The sequence below is a fragment of the Anomaloglossus baeobatrachus genome, chromosome 2, assembly GCF_048569485.1.
Source record: "Anomaloglossus baeobatrachus isolate aAnoBae1 chromosome 2, aAnoBae1.hap1, whole genome shotgun sequence".
Lineage (NCBI taxonomy): Eukaryota > Metazoa > Chordata > Amphibia > Anura > Aromobatidae > Anomaloglossus > Anomaloglossus baeobatrachus.
Window position 1 is genome coordinate 391,995,865 of NC_134354.1, and position 22,175 is coordinate 392,018,039.

Genomic DNA, 22,175 nt, shown 5'->3' on the forward strand with positions numbered 1-22,175 from the left:
CCAGTACCCAAAGTTCGCTGCCTCGGAGTGACCTTTGACTCTGCCTTATCCTTCATACCACACATCCAATCCCTCACCACCTCCTGCCGTCTTCAACTCAAAAATATTTCCAGAATTCGCCCTTTCCTCAATTCGCAATCTACTAAAATGCTAGTGCATGCCCTCATAATCTCCCGCCTCGACTACTGTAACATCCTCCTCTGTGGCCTCCCTGCCAACACGCTCGCCCCTCTCCAGTCCATCCTTAACTCTGCTGCCCGACTGATCCACCTCTCTCCTCAATACCACCCTGCTTCTCCTCTCTGCATGTCCCTCCACTGGCTCCCAATCTTCCACCGTATCCAATTCAAACTACTAACACTGACCTACAAAGCTGTGCATAATCTTTCTCCTCCGTATATCTCTGAACTACTCGCCCACTACACTCCAAGACGTCACCTCCGGTCCTCCCAAGATCTCCTTCTCTCCTCCTTTCTCATTCGCTCCTCACGCAACTGACTCCAAGACTTCTCCCGAGCATCCCCAGTCTCCTGGAACTCGCTGCCTCAACACGTCAGACAATCCCCTACCCTTGGAAACTTCAAACGGAACCTGAAAACCCACCTGTTCAGAAATGCCTACAATCTACAATGAACTCGCTGCTGCCCGACCACCGTGCGGAGCTGCCGCCCGACCACCATGCGGAGCTGCCGCCCGACCACCGTGCGGAGCTGCCGCCTGACCTACACCCCACCTATTGTCTCCTCCCCATAATCCTATAGAATGTAAGCCCGCAAGGGTAGGGCCCTCTTCCCCCTGTACTAGTCTGTCTACTGTAACATGTATATGTATTTTGTATGTAACCCCCTTCTCATGTACAGCACCATGGAATTAATGGTGCTCTATAAATAAATAATAATAATAATAATAATCTCTGATGACATGACTTTCCTATTGACGTGTTGGCTTCATCTCTGTTGGCATGGCTTTCCAGTTGAGGTGTTGGCTTAGTCTCTTTTGACGTGGCTTTCCTATTGAGATGTTGGCTTTGTCTCTGATGGCATAGATTCCCTATTGAAGTGTTGTCTTCATCTCTGATGATGTGGCTTCCCTACTGAGGTGCTGCCTTCATCTCTGATGATGTGGCTTCCCTACTGAGGTGCTGGTTTCCTCTCTGATGATATGGCTTCCCTATTGAGGTGTTGCTTTGTTTCTGATGATGTGGCTTCTCTATGGCTTTGTATCTGATGACATGACTTTGTGGCGTCCTGGACAAGCCACAACAACACAACACACCCCACACTCCCGGTCAGGCACACCGAAGTCAGACACAAAACCCTTGTTGCCTTCCTCCAGGGGCTGATGTCCACACCAGGGGGTGGGCCAGGAAGTTGGCCCCGCCCACCGAGGAGTTCACAGTCCTGGAGGCGGGAAAAGTAAGAAGTTCACTTTTGGAGGTGAAAGTGGAAGGAAGTGAATTGGTAGTGGAGCAACTAACTGACAGCGTCCGGGTGTGTGGCCCGGGCAGTACAGCAAGGTTGACAGACGGTGGTGACCGTCTGCAGGAGTGACCAATTGGAGTCTACCGTAAGGACCGTGGATGGGCGGTGGCCTGGCGGTACCGGACCGGTACACAAAGAGAAGTCAGCACCATCTGGCAGGGGTTTACGGACCCTGACAAGGCTAGGAGTCGCCGTGAATTTGTCGAATCAGTCAGCGAAGGGAACCTCCTGGGTTCCCCAACAGCCAAGTCCCGACAAAAGGCAACAGCCCAACCGTGAGAGGGAGACACCGCCACCGCCAAGGCAACCGTTTTCCAGGGCCAGAGCCTGCGGGCAAAAAGGGGCTCCTCCAGCCCATATCCAAGCTGGGGAGCGGGTTACCGGTGGGAACCCATCGTAACCATCTACCGTACATAGGTGCAGGGAAAGGCAGTCACCATCAACCTGCTGGGAGCAGAAACCACCGCAGCCGTCAGTGGGACCCGTCCATCCAGCCGTGTGTTTTACCGAGAACTGTGTCTTCATCATTGGCTGAGTGAGTACCACCGTGCCGTGCGGCACAGCGCTGCCCCTGCAACCCTGCACCTCACCAGGCCCCGTAACCCGCCTGCCATCCATCCCTTCCCCCATCACCGGGCCCCCGGGACAACCAACCCCCTACCCACGGAGGGGAGAACTAACAACAAAGCTGCTCCCTGTCACCGCTCCCGGGATCCCCGTCCAGAACAGCGGTGATGTCACCAATATCACCACAACCGTGGGTGGCGTCACGGACAATACTCAAATCCACCATCCAATCAATCCCTACCCCTTTTCACTCACGGGCAAGGAACGCCGCTCGAGTCCCCGGGATCCGGCCCACCGCTCGAGCCACTGCCGAGCAGCAGCAGCAGCTGGACCCGAGCAGTGGGAGAGTGACCGTGCGGAGACGCGAGGAGGGAGTTGTGGAAGGGAGGGTGAGTGACCCACGCCCCTGTGTCCCTAGTGGGTCGGTCATCGCGGCCGAGGGACCCGGTCCATGCCTGCTCGCCCAGCTACCTCCCCCGCTACCCGTACCGGCCGCCACGCCCCCGTCACAAGGCCCGCCACCCCCTTAACCGGTAGCGGTACCCCGCACGTCCGCCCCGGCGGATCGACCTGCAGCCGGAGCCCGGGACCGACCAGAAGTGCTTCTCTGGAAAGTCCAGAAGCCCGAACCGGAGGCATTTACAGAGACTTCCCCCGAGCCGGAGCCGACAGGCCGCTCCGTGCAGAAGGCCCAGCGGAAGAAAGCCCCTGTGCCCATCCCCCACACCTCGGCTGAGGTTGCGCCGGGTTGCCGCTGCAAAGCAGCACCCCAGGCCAAGTCACCGCGGGACCTTCCACCTAGATTGCCAGTGGTGGGCAGTGTCCAGAAGGTCTCGCGGGGCCCGACCCGTGCGCCGGAGCTCGCAGCAGCACCGTTTTGGGACAGGGAGCCAATACCACTGGGCCCGGAGATTGCAGAGAGGGAAAGGAAGAAGGCGGAGATGGTAGCCCGAACGATCCGGGAGAAGGAGAGCCTCCGCCAAGCGACCTTCCGTGTCCGGGGCCCCCTGTATGAAGGACAGGTGAGGCGGTTTGATGTCCGCCGGGGCTTTGGCTTCATATATGAGCCGGGCCTGGAGGCCGAGGTCTTCATAGCCCGGCGGGACATTAACGCCCGCCTGCCAGAAGAGCATCCAGGCCGCAACTTGATGCCAGGGGACCTAGTACAGTACACCCGGCACTGTGGGGAGAGGGGGTGGTTTGCGCTGGATGCCAAGCTGAGGGGCAGCCAGGAGGCCCGGGTGTCCACCGTGTCCCCTCCCCCAGCTGATACCGAAGAGTCGGAGTAAGGGCAGCGGAAAACCGTTGTCATTGTCCCCGTTGGGACCACAGTAACCGTTGAAAGTTTAAAAAGTTTTGAAAAATGAAAAAAAGAATGATTTACCGTGAAAGTTCACCTGATCTGCTGCTTGATTGAGACCGGTCGTTGCCGGCACCGTTGTCCCCGTGGGGACGGTCTACAAGTTGCATAAGGGACTCCTTATGAACAGGCCCGAGAACTAGCAGGGCAACCACAAACTTGGTGGCTTGTAAATAAAAATATTGTTGTGGCTTTACCGTGACCGCCTTCGGAGAGGCAGATTGGAGGAAGGGCCCGCAGTGGAGCAGGCTGGGGCCCAGCCACCACCGGAACCGGTGGCAATCCTCTGGGGGTTTCAGGGGTTCCCCATGGACGTGGGTCCCCTGAAAAGGACAGAACCCGCTCGGGCAACTTGTGCTGGACTGGGGTCAAGGGGTGCTGCCTGTTGCTTAGGGGCAGCATCAGGGCCAGGTTGCTTGAGTGGGAGAGAGCGGAAGCCGTAACCGTAACGTTTAAGTAAGAGTACCTCCCGATGTGGGAAGATGTTATTTTACTTGTAATGTGTTACCGTTTTACCTTTTCTATTTTTCAGTTGTGAAAATAAAACCGGTGATGGATGGGCAGCCCGCAGACGGTCTGCATTTAACTAAGGGGGAATGTGGCGCCCTGGACAAGCCAGGGGCCACAGAGAACAACACAACACACCCCACACTCCCGGTCAGGCACACCGAAGTCAGACACAAAACCCTTGTTGCCTTCCTCCAGGGGCTGATGTCCACACCAGGGGGTGGGCCAGGCGGTTGGCCCCGCCCACCGAGGAGTTCACAGTCCTGGACGCGGGAAAAGTAAGAAGTTCAGTTTTGGAGGTGAAAGTGGAAGGAAGTGAAGTGGTAGTGGAGCAACTAACTGACAGCGTCCGGGTGTGTGGCCCGGGCGGTACAGCAAGGTTGGCAGACGGTGGTGACCGTCTGCAAGAGTGACCGATTGGAGTCTACCGTAAGGACCGTGGACGGGCGGTGGCCCGGCGGTACCGGACCGGTACACAAAGAGAAGTCAGCACCATCTGGCAGGGGTTTACGGACCCTGACAAGGCTAGGAGTTGCCGTGAATTTGTCGAATCCGTCAGCAAAGGGAACCTCCTGGGTTCCCCAGCAGCCAAGTCCCAACAAAAGGCAACAGCCCAACCGTGAGAGGGAGACACCGCCACCGCCAAGGCAACCGTTTTCCTGGGCCAGAGCCTGCGGGCAAAAAGGGGCTCCTCCAGCCCATATCCAAGCTGAAGAGCGGGTTACCGGTGGGAACCCATCGTAACCATCTACCGTACATAGGTGCAGGGAAAGGCAGTCACCATCAACCTGCTGGGAGCAGAAACCACCGCAGCCGTCAGTGGGACCCGTCCATCCAGCCGTGTGTTTTACCGAGAACTGTGTCTTCATCATTGGCTGAGTGAGTACCACCGTGCCGTGCGGCACAGCGCTGCCCCTGCGACCCTGCACCTCACCAGGCCCCGTAACCTGCCTGCCATCCATCCCTTCCCCCATCACCGGGCCCCAGGACAACCAACCCCCTACCCACGGAGGGGAGAACTAACAACAAAGCTGCTCCCTGTCACCGCTCCCGGGATCCCCGTCCAGAGCAGCGGTCGTGTCACCAATATCACGACAACCGTGGGTGGTGTCACGGACAATACTCAAATCCACCATCCAATCAATCCCTACCCCTTTTCACTCACGGGCGAGGAACGCCGCTCGAGTCCCCGGGATCCGGCCCACCGCTCGAGCCACCACCGAGCAGCAGCAGCAGCAGCCGGACCCAAGCAGTGGGAGAGCCCAGCGTCCCCTCCTCCGTCCGCGACAACTTCTCTATTGAGGTGCTGGCTTTGTGTCTGATGACATGACTTACCTATTGTTGTGTCGATTGTGTATCTGCTTGCATTTATTGTATATTCCATCACGCCTTTACACTTCAGACCTGCATCAGTTTTTCATGATATATATCGTGAAGTAGGCGCTGAACTTGTTCTGCAGTAACTGACCTATGTTGATAGAATAATTTGTTGATGTGGATTAGAATGGAGATGCTCAATTCTCTGAACAGCTCATTATAACTTGTTCCAGTGATGCTTTATATAATTATTATCTGAAGATTGTAGAAACCAGGGAATCAAGGAAATCTCATTGTCATGTTTCTGGAACCAATCCATGACTATACGACCCTTGTGGCATGGAACACTGTCCTGCTAAACATGTCCTTATGTCAAAAGGTAAACAGCTGCCATGAAGACATGAACTTGGTCAGCCACAATGCTTGCCTAAGCCCAATATTTGTGAATCCAGGGTGTGCCTAGAAAACATTCGCCTCACTACTACATTCTACTACCACTGATCTGAACTGCTGACTCTTCACAGGATGGGTTTATCGATTCATGCTGCCTGCGTCAAGTTTTGAAGTCATGCCTTTCTGTTTCCTTTAGACAATAATGACACTTGAACTAGGCGTCATTAGTGATGTGCATACCAATGTATGATGACTTGTTCATTAGGACATGCTAGTTAGAGCACCGATATTACATCTGGCTGCAGGGCCGGCTACAGGTTTTTGTGAGCCCCAGGCAAAAGAGTCTCAATGGGCCCTATCCACATGCAGACATGCACATACACAGATACATACACCTACAGGCATACGTACACATACATATTTTAAAGAGAAATTCAGCATACAACTATGGGGGGTATACTGCACTAGAGTGGTGGGACATACAGCTCTGGAGGGTATACAGCTCTTGGGTTGGGTTAGATACAGCTTTGGGGGATATACAGCACTGGGGTGGGGTTGATATACAGCTCTGGGGGGTATGCAGTACTGGGGTAGGGGAAGATACAGCTATGAGGGGGTATACAACACTCCGGTGGGGGGACATACAGCTCTGGGGGGTATACAGCACTGGGGTGGAGTGGACATACAACTCTGGGTGTATAGTATTATGCAACCCCCATGTTTCTCCATATAGTGTTATGCAGCCCTCATATTCCTCCATATAGTATAATGAACCCAATATTCCTCCATATAATATAATGCACCCCATATACTCCATATAGTAGTATATTGCACCCCTATCGCTCCACATACTATAATCCAGCCTCATAGTCCTCCATACAGTGTTATGAAGCCACCATATTTCTCCATATAGTGTTATACACCCCATATTCCTCGATATAGTATAATGTACAAAATATTCCTCCATGTAATATAATGCACCTCTACATAATACAATGCAGCCTCATATTCCTCCATATAGTGTAATGCAGCCCTCATATAATATTATGCAGCCCCCATATAGTATTATTCAGCCTTCATATAGCACTATGCAAACACCATATTGCATTATGCAGCCACCATATTGCATTGTGCAGCCCCCATATAGCACTATGCAGCCCCATATAGCATTATGCAGCCCCCTTATTGCATTATGCAGCCCACATATAGCACTATGCAGCCCCATATAGTATTATGCATACTCACTTCTCGTTTCCTTGCTGCTCTGGTCTCCTCAGCGTACCCACTGTTCTGCCACTCTGCTCATCTCAGCGTGGAGCACGCAGTAGTGACGTCATCATGCTCCACTGTGCTGAGCTGTCAGAGTGCAGAAAGTGGGAGAATGATGAGAGAGGGAGTGTGCCGCTCCTTCTCTCATCATTGCTTTCAATTGTATCGGCAACTGCAATGCCTATAAAATTGAAAGTGCGATCCTAGGCTGGGGGCCCAGTGCCAGCGCTGACACCGGACCCCATGATTCATGGGCACAATAGCTCTCGTGTGGCCTGCTGCCATTGGCGCTAAACCACTGTGAGTAGGCCCTCTGGAGGTCCAGGACCCCGGCACTTACCTGGGTGTGCCGGGTGCTGATGCCGACTCTTTCTGGCTGTGACTGTGTTTTTAGTTCAAACAGTTTTTCTCATCCTTCTCTGATGCCTTTCGTCATAAAGTTATTTATGTCCATGAGATCCTCTCCTGCAAACACATTCTCAGAATACATATGAGAAAACTTCCCAAGGTCTTCCTTATTGTAGGTCATGTCACACTCTGGGTACCATTACGTCCAAGGCAAAAGTGGGACTTATTGCTGAAGAAGATAGACCTCCATTTCAGATTCTGGTCTCCATCTGGAGATCAATTGTGCAACACCATGAAAAGGCCTTTATAGTTGAACAACACACCAGTCCTACTCCTGGGATTATAGTGTGAGGTAGTATCTTAGCCAGTACACAGATACAGTATCAAAAAGGCAATTCACTCATTTAGTGGTAGAAGCAGTGGTGCGGCCATTTTGCCATTTGTCAACACGATGTGCGCCTGGCCTCTCATAGTACATAGTGGAGAGTGCATGGCATAAGCGTGTGACTATGGCCTGCAATTACAAAGGGAGCTAGCAGCAGTGGATCTTGATGATTTTTGTGCATAAGTGCATACAGTTTAGCTGAACATTATTCAGACAACCATTAATAACCTCATTAATAGCAACCAAGTTGGCTAAGTACTTGTATTTCTGCAAGTGGCGTTCACACTTGATACTGAATAGATCAAAAGGTTTTGGAATTTTTTTTCTCATTTCTCATCATTTGCATATCATTATCATGTCTATTGATCCTGTGATTTCCATAATGTCATGACTTTTGCTCCTTGCTCTTGCTATTTCAATGTTGAGGGGTATAGTTCTTATTCAATCTACTGTTGGTTTTGGTTTGAGACAACAAAACATCATCAAATTCTGCCATCAAAACGTCTTGTATGCTTTCATCCTGATGGTGCCGCATATTTTACTTGTGTATTTTGATCTCATCTGAAATTTATGCGGTCTAGAAGTTTTGTTTTTTTTACAGTAGGTAGTATTTTCTTTCACATTATTTTAGAGGTACGGTTACGTAAGCAAATTCATATACTACTGAGGAGAAAATACCGAATCAAATAGGGAGAGCAAGAGGAAAGTTTCCATCATGCTTGTCGTATTGCTCTTGAGCAGAGGTGTAACTACAATAGGTGCAGGGGTTAAAATTGCATCTGCAATCTTAGGGGTACTTTGCACGCTGCGACATCGCTAGCCGATTGTAGCGAGGCCGAGTGCGATAGTCCCCGCCCCCGTCGCAGATGCGATCTCTTGTGATAGCTGCCATAGCGAACATTATCGCTACGGCAGCTTCACACGCACTTACCTGCCCTGCAACGTCGCTCTGGCCGGCGACCCGCCTCCTTCCTAAGGGGGCGGGTCGTGCGGCGTCACAGCGACGTCACACGGCAGGCAGCCAATAGAAGCGGAGAGGCGGAAATGAGCGGGACGTAAACATCCCGCCCACCTCCTTCCTTCCTCATTGCAGGCGGGACGCAGGTAAGGAGATGTTCCTCGCTCCTGCGGCTTCATACACAGCGATGTGTGTGAAGGAACAAGGAACAATATCGTACCTGTCGCTGCAGCGAAATTATGGAAATGACCGACACTACACAGATCACCTATTTACGACGCTTTTGCGATCGTTTATCGGTGCTTCTAGGCTTTACATGTTGTGACGTCGTTACCGGCGCCGGATGTGCGTCACTTTCGATTTGACCCCGACGAGATCGCAGTAGCGATGTCGCAACGTGCAAAGTACCCCTAAGGGTCTCACGAGTCTTTTAGGCCAATATGAAAAGGCCGGTGCTATTAAAGACTTGTAATAATTGGCGGGGCAGTTGGAGTTTTTGCATTGAGGCACATGAGTTTCAAGTTGTAGGTTGATAATATTGTAGCTATGTATGAGCATTAGTTAGTTTTTCAATATGTAAGAATTATACATGCACAACACCCAGAATTTGACCAACTTCGCTCCTTCCATATGATTCAATCGCTACCATTCTTAAGTTTAACCCCTTAAAAGATTGTCCCCTTTGAGAATACATGTTATCACAGGCTGGTGCTGACGTCATATCCTCATCACTGCAGACAATAAGTGAGTTCGATGTCTCCCGCCGTCTACACAGGCAGAGCTGCTTAGCTCATTGATTGGCTGCAGTCAAACAACAGGGCCTTGGGTAGTGTTAAATAACCGGCATTCGCCTCAGGGAGGGTAAAGTAATAAGCAATTTTTATTTTTTCTTAGAACTACTGCAGCCTAAGAAAGAAATCTCCTAAAGCCCCACTTCAGCATTTTTTATTTTATTTTACCTTCTGGAGTACTGCTTTTAATGTAAGTCCCCTGTCTTATACTCACCTGCTGCCATCTTCATCTGTTTCAAGCATCGCTCAGATCGGTTTCCTGTGATTTGTGATCTTTAGGCAGCTCCATTGTTTCATGGAGCTTGCCGGAGGTCACAAATCAATACAAGTCTATGAGAGTATCGTCCTGGCCTTATTCTGTCTCTCACAGACGTCTAGTGCTTGAGATGTAACTTCTGTCTTCTGGGCAGTCAGAAGTTATAAGCATAAGATGGCGTCACAGGACTGGAGCGGGGCCAAAAAAGGATGCAGCTGCCGGTAGGAGAGTATATAAACGAGGACAGGGGACTTAGATTTGAAGAACCAGTCCAGGGGTGAAAAACCCCCCACTGGAGTGGCGCTTTAAGGACCAGGCGATTCTTTTGTTTTTAATTCCACAAATCATTTTACCATAAAATGTTCTGAAATGTAATCCGATTGTGGTGAAATGGTAACAAAAAATACAATTCCGACATTTTTTGTGTGCTTTGCTTTTACAGGATTTATTGTATGGTAAAACTGCCCAGGCAATATGATTTTCCAGATCAGTAGGACTAGAAGAGTGCATCATTGGATGTGTCTCCGATTTCTAGTCATCTGACCGCTACAGTTACCTACAGGCTGCAGTGGTGCTGGGACTTCCGAATGGGGCAGATTTTGCTTCCAGAGCCTTCAGAGGGCTCTGGAGTCCCCTACGTTGGAGGATACGTATGCCACCCTTTGATTGAACATAATGTTCTATGGCTTAATTTTGCACAATGACTTTACCAAAATTCACAATTTTGTAAAAAAAAAACAAAACACCTTGGTTTCTGTCACCATTTTCTGACATCTGTTATGTTTTGATTTTTCTGTTGTTGTGTGGGGCTTGGTTTTTGTAGGCTGACTTGACAGGTTTGTTTTTTTTTTTACACCATTTTGGGCTACACACTATGTTATGATCACTTTTCATTGCATTTTTTTGGGAAAGTGCCATGACCAAAAAAACGCCATTTTTGGAGTTTCAATTCTATCACCAAATGGGAAAAATAACATTTTTTATATTTTGCTATTTATGTTTGTTTGTGGAAAAGGGGGGGCAATTTAAACTCATATTTTTTATGTTTTCTAAAAACATGATCTACACAATATACTGAAATACTATAGGATTGCAATATAGTGTATAGGTCACATGTACTTACAAAACATATATAAAAATTCTCAAATTACTTGTACATTCGACTTATGCAATATATTGTAATATGATAGTATTGTGGTGTATTCTCAAATTACTGGTCTCCTATGAAGCTCCGCAGTTAACAGAGAACAATAGAGGAAAATAGGGTTTTTTTGAGCCGCGCCAATGATCACTTCTCAGGTATTCAGATTAATGGATCTTTATTTTGCACAGGTCTACGCGTTTCTGGAGTCTCAGCTCCCTTCCTCAGGACCATCAGGCATAAGAACACATCAAATCTACCATAATGGAGACTAAGGGCGGCTTTGCACGTTGCGACATTGCACGTGCGATGTCGATGGGGTCAAATCGAAAGTGACGCACATTTGGCGTCGCAGTCGATATCGCAACGTGCAAATCCTTTTTGATACGATGAACGAGCGCAAAAGCGTCGTTATCGTATCATCGCTGCAGCCTCCGACATTTCCATAATGCCGGTGCAGCGACAGGTGCGATGTTGTTCCTCGCTCCTGCGGCAGCACACATCGCTGTGTGTAAAGCCGCAGGAGCGAGGAACTTCACCTTACCTGCCGCCAGCTGCAATGAGAAGGACGGAGGTGGGCGGGATGTTTACATCCTGCTCATCTCCGCCCCTCCACTTCAATTGGCCGCCTGCCGTGTGACGTCGCTGTGACGCCGCACGACCCGCCCCCTTAGGAAGGAGGCGGGTCGCCGGCCAGAGGGACGTCGCACGGCAGGTATGTGCGTGTGAAGCTGCCGTAGCGATAATTAGCGCTACAGCAGCTTTCACTAGATATTGCACGTGCGACAGGGGCGGGACTATCGCTGCAGCATCGGTAACACATTGTTACCGATGTCGCAGCGTGCAAAGCCCGCCTAACACAGTATAAATACATTTGATGACATCACAAGACCGCCCCTGACAAAAAAAAAAAAAAGGCGGGAAAGGGTGCATTGCAGTGAAGCATGATGCAATACAAGTAACTTCATGAAGGATGTGAAAAATAAAATCAATTATAGTGCCGATAACACATATCTCAGATCGTGAAATAATGAAATTACTCAAAAACTAAAAACACCAAAAATAACAGATCTATGTGTGATCATGATTATCTCTCAAAAAATATACATATGTATGTATGTGCAGGGAGGACATATGAAATGAGCCTAGAACTCACTTAGACATGTCAGTGTTGGAAAACCCGGGAATGTAGGATAGATCAGTGAGAGCATGAGGCCACGCATCCAACAAGGCAATTACTGTTTCCAGGTGATGGAAGAAAAGAAACAGTCAAAATGCCCTGAATCCTGGGACATATTTGGGACATATGGTTTTTCTGGTTCCTACTCTCCACTTTTCTAGCGCCGTAATTTTTCTTCTCACGGTCCTGCACACATTTCACCTTCTGGTTCTGGCACTTGCTTTTTGCGCATGTGGAAGGTTTTTTTTTTTTTGTTTTTTTTTCCCCACGCTCCTGAACTTTCTTGAACTCACTCACTACATCATGTTCCTAAGTGGTTCCTTGATCCTTGGACTTTTTTCCATCTGGAACCTAGGCTATGGATTTTTTTCTCTTATATATTTTTTTCACGGATTCAGGGCATTTTGACTGTTTCTTTTCTTCCATCACCTGGAAACAGTAATTGCCTTGTTGGATGCGTGGTCTCATGCTCTCACTGATCTATTTTACATTCCCGGGTTTTCCAACACTGACATGTCTAAGTGAGTTCTAGGCTCATTTCATATGTCCTCCCTGCACATACATACATATGTATATTTTTTGAGAGATAATCATGATCACACATAGATCTGTTATTTTTGGTGTTTTTAGTTTTTGAGTAATTTCATTATTTCACGATCTGAGATGTGTTATCGCCACTATAATTGATTTTATTTTTCACTTCCTTCATGAAGTTACTTGTATTGCATCATGCTTCACTGCAATGCACCCTTTCCCGCCTTTTTTTTTTTTTGTCAGGGGCGGTCTTGTGATGTCATCAAATGTATTTATACTGTGTTAGTCTCCATTATGGTAGATTTGATGTGTTCTTATGCCTGATGGTCCTGAGGAAGGGAGCTGAGACTCCAGAAACGCGTAGACCTGTGCAAAATAAAGATCCATTAATCTGAATACCTGAGAAGTGATCATTGGCGCGGCTCAAAAAAACCCTATTTTCCTCTATTGTTCTCTGTTATCTGCAGTCTGGGTTGCTACTGCCTTGATCAAAACTTTCCATGCCTGCATAGTAGTTGTGACTTTCACAACTTCACTTGGTGAGTAGTACTGCTTCCTGTCTCTACCCCGTGTGTTATTGGGGTAAAACCCTATTGCGCTTCTTCTCCCCAGCTTTTTACTCATGAAGCTCCGCAGTAAGCTGGGCTTCACTGGCATAACACCATGGCGGACATGGAGACTTTGAGAAGGCCCCGAACTGCCATGTAATGATTGTATTCCACTAGGAAATTGTGGAGCCCCGCAAACGCTGTGTCGGTGCATTACCTTCAGGGACTCCACGTAGATGGATCTGTCTGGTCACAGGTAGGAAACCTTCTTTGTAGTTTGTCGTGACGCCACTCTCAGATTTGCGGTCAGTGGGGGACCGCCACTGCAGGTTAAGGGATGCCTGGGGCTGATGGTGGGTGCAGCCAGTTGTAGTAGCCTCCTGAGAGTGAGGCAAGCCCCAGGGCCCTGTGTAGATGTGTAGAACTACAAGGCGCAGAATGACTCAACACAGGCAGGATGTCTTTCAGGGTTTTTACTCACAGTTGATGGCAGGGTGAGTGACCCGGGCGTAGCTGGGATGAACCAAGTGGGAACCAGGTGTCCTTCAGGCTGACTTGTGAGGGTGACTACTAACTCGCCTTCCTTAGCCCTTGGTGGTTTGGGGTAACCCCGACTTTGAGTCCCTATGGGGGTCACCCAGGGAAGATGCTGCAGCCTCTCTCCCCTTCGTTTGCCGTTTGCTTGTCGCCTGGACCAGGCCACTCCAGCTGCTTGCCTCCTGTGACCTATGGGCCCTAACTGTGGCTACGTGGCTGCGGCTTTTGTGGTGTTGTGGCGTGGGCTTTGAGAGCCCCACACCGGCAGGTTTAGCAAAAGAAAGCTGGATCTATCTCCGCTTCGGGATCTGCCGCCCGTTTGGGCCTGGTACTCTCTAGCAGTCTCCTTACTTCCCACTCCGTTGCTCTCTCTCTAGCTGAAGATGGATTTCGGGTAGCACTCCTAGTTGACCGTTCTCCCCCGTCGGTAGCCACTGCGCGGACGCTGTCAGACTACAGCAGCCCACGGGATCTGCTCCTCGCTCGAGCTCCCTGGACTCTGCACTCACTGGCTCACTGCTCCTCCTCTCCTGTTCTTGCCTACGCCACCTAGCAACCAGACTCTCTTACCACACCCCTTGAGAGGAGATGGAGGCTTTTGGCCCCCTCCACTATTCCAGTGAAGGTGAAGGCTTTTCCCCCTCCTGGGATCCCCAGGGGTCCTCTCAAAGGTACATGTGTGAGACCTGATCACTATGCGCCTGTGTACCACACCCCGGTCAGCCTTCTGGATTACCTGTGTTGTACTGTCCCCAGCATGGGTGCAGTACTCAGTGGTGCCTGACCAGGTCAGGGGCGCCACAAAATTATGGGCTCTGTGTCGACATTGAACATCTTGGAAGCTTTTTAAATTTCCACTATCACTCTTGACAGTGGCATGTAACGAGTTAAAATGATGTCATCTGAGCTAGCTAGTAGTCCATACATTATGATTTGTAGATGTATTTTGTCTAATTTGGCCTAACTCTAATCATATTTAATTATGATAAACTGTTGATGAAGGTCTTTTTTTTTCATTTCATCATTTATTATATTTAACTAATTTATTAAGTTCATAGATCATCACCACTCAGCACATATATGGTGTATATAAGTCTAATGTGCAATGTATATAAATTCTAAATATAAGTTGTTTTCCCTCAGAGAACGTCTTTAGATTTTGTTTCAACACGCTCCTAAACATTGAAGTTGCAACACCAAAAAGGACAATTCGTCCAATTATTGTAGTCACAGGATGCTAGATATGTTAACTCATTAATGAACGCCGATACGTCTTTCAACGCCTTACCATAAGTTTACATCATGGTCAGATAGGGGTTCACGACCTGTGACATAAACATACATAATGGGAACCTCCAGTGATTGGAGGAAGGTGCCTGTTGTTTCTATCAGCAGGGCACCTGTGCTCATCACCACTGGGGGTTTCGTTGTCCCACCTCAACTACAATCACTGTGATTGGCTGTTCAATTCTGAACAGCCAATCACAGCAATTTCAATGTTTAGGCAATTTAAATTTCCTGAAACATTGAAGTCCAACCAAGATTTTTGCTAGAATATCACCGACCATAGGCTGAAGCTAGGCAACGGTGGCATCACAAGACCCAGCACTAATTGGGCAATGACATCCAATCACACTAGTGAGCAGATACTCCATCTCAATTGAAAAGAAAGTCAGTAGGCACCACGAAAATAATCACAAATAACTGTGCAGATTGGGGTGCTAACAATACAGTCCAAACACAAAAATTAATGCAAATAAGGGGAGAGAAAGCTGCCTGGTGTCAGAAAGTGTACACCTAAATCATATTATGTACAAGCATGATCTTTATTAACAAATGCAAACTGACAAAAACAGAAATATTTCATTAAAAACATGTTGGACTGGAAAAGAATCATTTCCAAATATATTGGGACAGGATATAATAATCCTACAGAAATGTCACCAAAATAATATAATATACGGACACTGGGCAGTAATACTGTATATATACAATAGTATCTGGCAGGCACAATATACAGAGGGGACCATAGATAGTTAAGAAAAATGCAAATATGTATAAATCATCCTGATACTAGATAACAGGTGCATAATTTAAGTAGTCATCAACAAACAGTTGCCACCATTGCACTGACTGCCATAGAAAATAAGAGTACCCAACATCCCTGTATTATCTGCTACCCTACGCATGTTGCTACTTCAGTAGCTTCATAAGGGGCGATCCCATCATATCAGGGGTGGGATGATCGCAGTTGCAGGGGTACAGGGGTCCAAGGCCAGACATCCAGCCGCAATGCATTTTTGGGTCCCTGCACTGCAAAGTTCACAGGAGGCAGCAGCTGGTGCTGAGGCTAACACGTGTGCCAGCTGCTTAAGAAAATGTATATTCACTGCTCCTGACACCCATAATCCTGCCCACCTCTTTGCACTGAAGTTGGTGCTGAGACGTGGGTGGGATTATGGGTGTGGGGAGCAGTGAATATGCATTTTCTTTAATAGCAGCACACATGATCTCCCAGCAGCTCTCTTCTGCAGCTGTTGGGTGATCACATGTGCTGCTATTAAAGAGAATAAATATTCACTGCTCCCCAAGCCCCATAATCCTGTGTGAGTTGAACAGCGAATATGCCTGCACCTGATGCAGTTGTAAGTGGTTGCGCATCGCAGTGACACCATGTGCTTACATACTGAAGTCAGTTGCCAGCATCAGAGGAGGACACCAGGGGAGCGGAAAGGTTTGTATAATAGTTATTAATTTTTACTGTGTGTGGCGTGATGGGGATCATACTGTATGTAACAGGATGGGGGCCAGATAATACCATGATGGGGGCCAGATAATACCAGGATGGGGGCCTAAGTAATACCATGATGAAGGCCCATGTAATACCAGGATGGTGGCCATGTAATACTAGGATGGGGCCATGTAATACCAAAATAGGGGCCATATATACAAGGAGGGGGACAAATATACAGGAATGGGATGGGAAAGTTGGATGCTAAGGGGAAGAGACTTTTTCCCTTATCACATAACTTTCCCATGCTCTGCTATAGATTTTTCTCTCAACATCCAGCTTTTCCATGCTCTGATATCATAGGAAAGCTGGATGCTGAGAAAAAGATGTATAACAGAGCATAGGAAATCTGGGTGCTGAGGGAAAGATGTATAGCAGAGCCTGGGATAGCTGAGTGCTGAGGGAAAGATATATAGCAGAGCATGGGAATGCCAGGTGCTAAGGGAAAGAGGTATAGCAGAGCATGGAAAAGCCGGATGCTTGGGGAAAGGAGTATAGAAGAGCATGGGAAATCCGGGTGTTGAGGGAAAGTTGTATAGTAGAGAATGTGAAAACCTGGTGCTGAGGGAAAAATGCATAGCAGATAATGGGGAAGATGAGTGCTGAGGGAAAGATGTATAGCAGAGTGTGAGAGTGCTGATGATGCAGCTGCAATGTCTCCTCCTGCCCACCAGATGGGTGTCTGCGCAGCCACAGTGTCTCCTCCGGTCCACCAGAGGGATGTCTGCACAGTCAGGGACAAGGATCTAGAGGGAGATACAAGAGAGAAGAGAAAGGGAGAGCAAGGAGACTCTGAGGTGAAGTGGCTGCCTTTTCCCTCTTCTGAACTGGATACCTGGAGTGTTAGAGACAGCCTGACGATTGCTGTGCGAGCGGACCTAGAGTGTGAGAGACAGCCTGCCGATTACTGTGTGAGCAGAGGCCATGCAGTTGCGTGTCATTGTTTCCAAACGGCTGCCAGAGAGCGAACTGTGCACGAAGCAGTGTTCCTAGTGATCCATTCCTGAAGCCTTCCTACTGGACCTGACCTCTGCCCTGGCGTGATCTGTTCCTGAGGCCTTTCTCCTGGACTTGCCTTCTGCCCTGAGGTGATCGGTTCCTCAGGCCTTCCTACAAGACCTGACTTCTGCCCTAAGTTGATCTGTCCTTGTGATTGCTGGTGCCATAGAGAACTGCTGCAGAGCTGAAAGCTGCCCAGATCCCCCTTTGTGCCTGAGTCCCTCTTGGATCTATCCATTGGTACTGTAAGTCCTGAGTTCAGGCCCCGCGCATATATTTCTGTTTTTGCGCGCAAGTGTGTACACTTATGTGGTAGTGGTTTTGGAATATAATTTTTGGGTATAATACGCAGCAGTCACCGCTTCAGAACTGATCTTTAAACACTGTTGTATTGCTTCTAGCAGATGTTTAATCCCAGGGTGCTTCCCTGTTTGTCCAAGTGTATGAGAGGAAGGGAGGGGGATAGACATTTAGTTAAGATTAATTGATATGCTGGTCCATAGACAGGTCCTTATTGCACCCCGTGATTTACACTCTCTAGTTTTCTAGGAAAATTGTATTGTGGTTGTTCCTGACCTATTGGAATCGGTCCCTGGGCAGCACACGGATCCTGGTTTAGTAACTGGGTGTTTGTACCTTTACAGGTGTTGATATTTACTTTCCTTACCGAGTTCCACTTCCCGTTTCCCTTATCAGGTTATAAAGAGTTTGCACTTAAATCTAGTCTGGTCTTGTTCCTCGTTCATGGTCCGCTGTATTCTGAAGGTAACCTCTCGGCTCCACAAGAGTATGGGAAAGCCATACCAGGTTCAAATTTTGCATTGGGGCTCATTGAACTCTAGTTGCACCACTGCTCCATCTTACCTCATAGTGACCACTCTGCCGCGCATCATTCCTGCTTAGATATATGAGGAGAGCGGTCACTGTGTTGTTCTGCTGACAGATTTGCTGCACCTTCTGATGCCACAGATGAGTTTAGCCTGTGCCACCACTTCCTTTTCCTGTTGCTGCTGCTGACTGAAGACAAGAAGAAAGATGTCTCCTGCTTTTTTTCCAGTCCATCCCAATCTCTTCTGCCCGCTTAGTGGCAGACACCAGGGCAGTTTCATCAATTGCCCCAGAGTACCCATAGTGTCTTTGCACAGCAGCATGGGCCATGCACCGCAGAGGGTCTGGCCCAGAGTTTATAGCTTTCAATGCAGAAGGGATATCAATATCTCTAAGGTTCGGTCTGTCGTCAGACAGGCGCGTGGCGTGTAGTACAGCGATCGAGGGGTGGTTAATGCTACCAGACAAACTGTTATTCTAGGTGCAGAAGCTAAGGAATAAATTAAGGCAGAAAAGGAGGAAGAGGTGATGGGTGTGTAACAGTCAGGAGATGAAGAAGATATGGATCTCCTCTCTGTTGTCTGTGGTTGGTGGGCAGGGACAGAGGAAACAAGCTTGAGTGTTACCCCGCCACCAAAACACCATGGACTTGGACCTCACAGAAGCATCTGACACATGAGCACTTTCTTGCTGCACTATCAACAACATGATGCTTATATTGTTATGATTAGAAGTTGTGCTGACTACTGTGTTACCACTCTGTTAGATCCATGGTACAAGAGTAAATTTTCTCAGATGCTTCCACCCCGGAAAGGGACATATGCATGCTGGAATAAAAAAAAAAAGCTTGAACACAATCTTAAAAGTGGTTTTCCCCAATGCATCAATGAGGTACACAGTGTGCATCGCAGCTCTAGACTTCCAACCCTGAAAATGTAAAGCCAACATTGCAGAAGCATTAGCAGCAGCAGTTTAACTGGCAGAAGCAATTTCTGTGCATTGTGGCACATGTTTTTTAGACCATCCCGTGCGCCAGCAGAACAGAGTACAAGTCTGACACATAGTGAATGACTGGAGAGGATAGTGAATGAGTATCTAGAGCTCAATATCAATGCCATCGTGGGAGGTGGGGGTTTGGACCCTTTAGAATTTTGGTCTTCAAAAATGGAAGAGTGGCCTGAGCTGGCCTTGGAGGTTTTGTCATATCTGGCACTCAGCGTTCTCTCAGAACATGTCTTCAGCACTACTGGTGGTGTCCTGATGGATAAGCGCATCCGGCTGTCCCCTGAAAGTGTAGACCGCTTAACTTTCAAGATAAACAAGTAATGGATCTCCAATGACTTTTTTACACCAGTTGCAGACTAGGCAATAGTGTGTTTTCAGTGTGTTGCATTGATCTTGCATTATTGTAGTATGTGACACCTTTGTCGTGGCTTCTGTGGTTGCTGTTGTTGCTACTGCTGCTGATGTTACTAAGGCCGGGGCCACATGGGGCACTAGTGTGATGCTCACATGACACTCCGACTGTGCAAGCGGACCTCAGCTGCGGGGGGCGGACCGGCAGTGAGGAGGGGTGGGCCAGCACTGAGGAGCGGCGGGCCGGCATGATGGAGGGGAGGGAGGGATTTAACGGCCGTTTCGGCGAGAAATGCCTTCGTCAGGGGAGGTGACACCTCCCCTAACGAAGGCATTTCCCGCCGAAACGGCCGTCGGGTGAACGCCGGTCCAGGCCTCCCGGTCTCCTAACCAGGTATATTTATTTCTTGGGTCATTGCCCTTGTGAGCTCTGTTTGTGGCCGATAGGGTCCTCATATTTAATACACAATAGAGTCCACGTGGTGTATTTTTCCTACACGTGCTGTACCATCCACTCTTGTACATATATATATATGCCTGTGGTTTCTGGCAATTCTGCCCATTTTTACCATGTTTATAATTATTTTCATCTGCTGTGCATATGGCGAACTAATATATGGTTCCTAAGAGATTGATTATCTACCTACTGGGAGTTTGTGTAATCGGTGTCTCTTGGATTGTGCCGCTCACCATTTACCCTAATAAAGCTTTTCACTTTTGCAATTGGGCTTCTGGTCGTTTCTTCCTCTCTTTTTGGCTCATAGTTATCACGACTTGCCCTAGTCCTTTCCAAACCTATACTCAATGATTTTCCTTGTAACAGTATGTACTTAATATCGTTAACATGGATTGGTTGAGAGTTGTTCTTAGTATTTTGTATTAGTGTACTGCTATAATGTTATATGAATACTGCACGTTATTTTGTATTACTGTAATAAGTTTGTATAAATACAGTAAATATTTTTGGGTTGTGGAATGAATTGTCTTTGTTTCAGTTTTTTCCTATGGGAAAATTCGCTTCGATATAAGAGTAACTTGGATTAAGAGCACACTCCTGGAACCAATTATGCTCGTAATCCAAGATTCCACTGTATAAATATATATGAACATAGTGAAAAAGTGTATGAATATATGATAAATAATGTAATATATAAAAAATATATAATCTAATTTATAAAGCTGAATGTGTGTATGTGTGTGTGTATGTATGTCCGGGATTGGCATCCGCACCGTCGCAGCTACAGCCACAAAATTTTGCACACTCACACTTCTGGACCCCGAGAGCGTCATAGGCTATGTTTCGAGGGGAAATTTTAACCCCGCGCTTTACAGTTATTCGCCAAAAAACCTGCCTCCATTAAAGCGAATGGAGCTCAGAGCCACAGTGCAGCCAGAACTTCAGAAGAATGCGCAGCCACGCCCTTATATGGAATGTTGGCGTGTCACAATGTAGCCAGGGAAAGAGACAGACACAGACAGGGTAAGAAACAGACATAGACAAGGTAAGAGAGAGACACAAAGAGATAGACACAGACAAAGATACAGACTGACAGGGAAAGAGAGGGAAAGTGACAGACAGGGAAAGTGACAGACAGGGAAAGTGACAGACAGGGAAAGTGACAGACAGGGAACATGACAGACAGGGAACGTGACAGACAGGGAACGTGACAGAGATAGATAGACAGGGAAAGAGATTGAGACAGACGGAGAAAGAGACAGACAGGGAAAGAGACAGACAGACAAAGAGAGAGAGAGAGACAGAGAGATATATACAGAGGGGGAGACAGACAGAGAATGGGGGAGAAACAACGAGACAGTTACTATCCCGGACAGCGCCGGGTGCTATGTTGTGAGGCGAAATTTTAACCCCGCGCGTTCCAATTTACCAATCAATTTTGCCCCTATCTACATAATGGGGAAAAAGTGAAACGAAAAGTGTTGGGGGCAAATTGACAGCTGCCAAATGTGAACAAGGGGGACTTAAAGAATGAGAGTGATGGCGCCAAAGAGTATATACCGTACAGTTGCTAAGGTGGGGCCCCGACATGGGATACTCACCACACTCGGGGATATGAACACACACACAAAATGTGCCACACACTACCACGTACTTGAACACATATACCACCCTCAGCACAAATTTCACCACACATACACCAACCTCGCCATATAATCGCCCACACAAGTCTGGTATTATCCTTCAAAAATAAAATTCTGATTAATAAGCAGCCAAACTACAAGAACAACAAATGTACCATATAGGAAATACGGCAGCTGTCAGTCACATGACCTGTCTATTATGTGTATGTGTGAGCTAATATATACTGTCAGGGGAGGGCTTTCTGTTGCCTGGAGATTTATCAGGCTGCCAATAGCAACCAATCACAGCTTAGCTTCTATTTAGCTACAGTTAATTAATCTGAGCTCTGATTGGTTAATATAGGCAACAATTTAATAATTACATTTATATCTATTTGCTTTGTGTTTTTTTGTGTGCAGAATACATTTTTGTTAATACATTCTATTTTGTTAACAGCAGTTATTAACCCGGGCGAAGCCGGGTAGTACAGCTAGTCTATAATAAAAGTGCAAAGTGAAAGTACAAGTGCAACACACATGAAACAGTGAA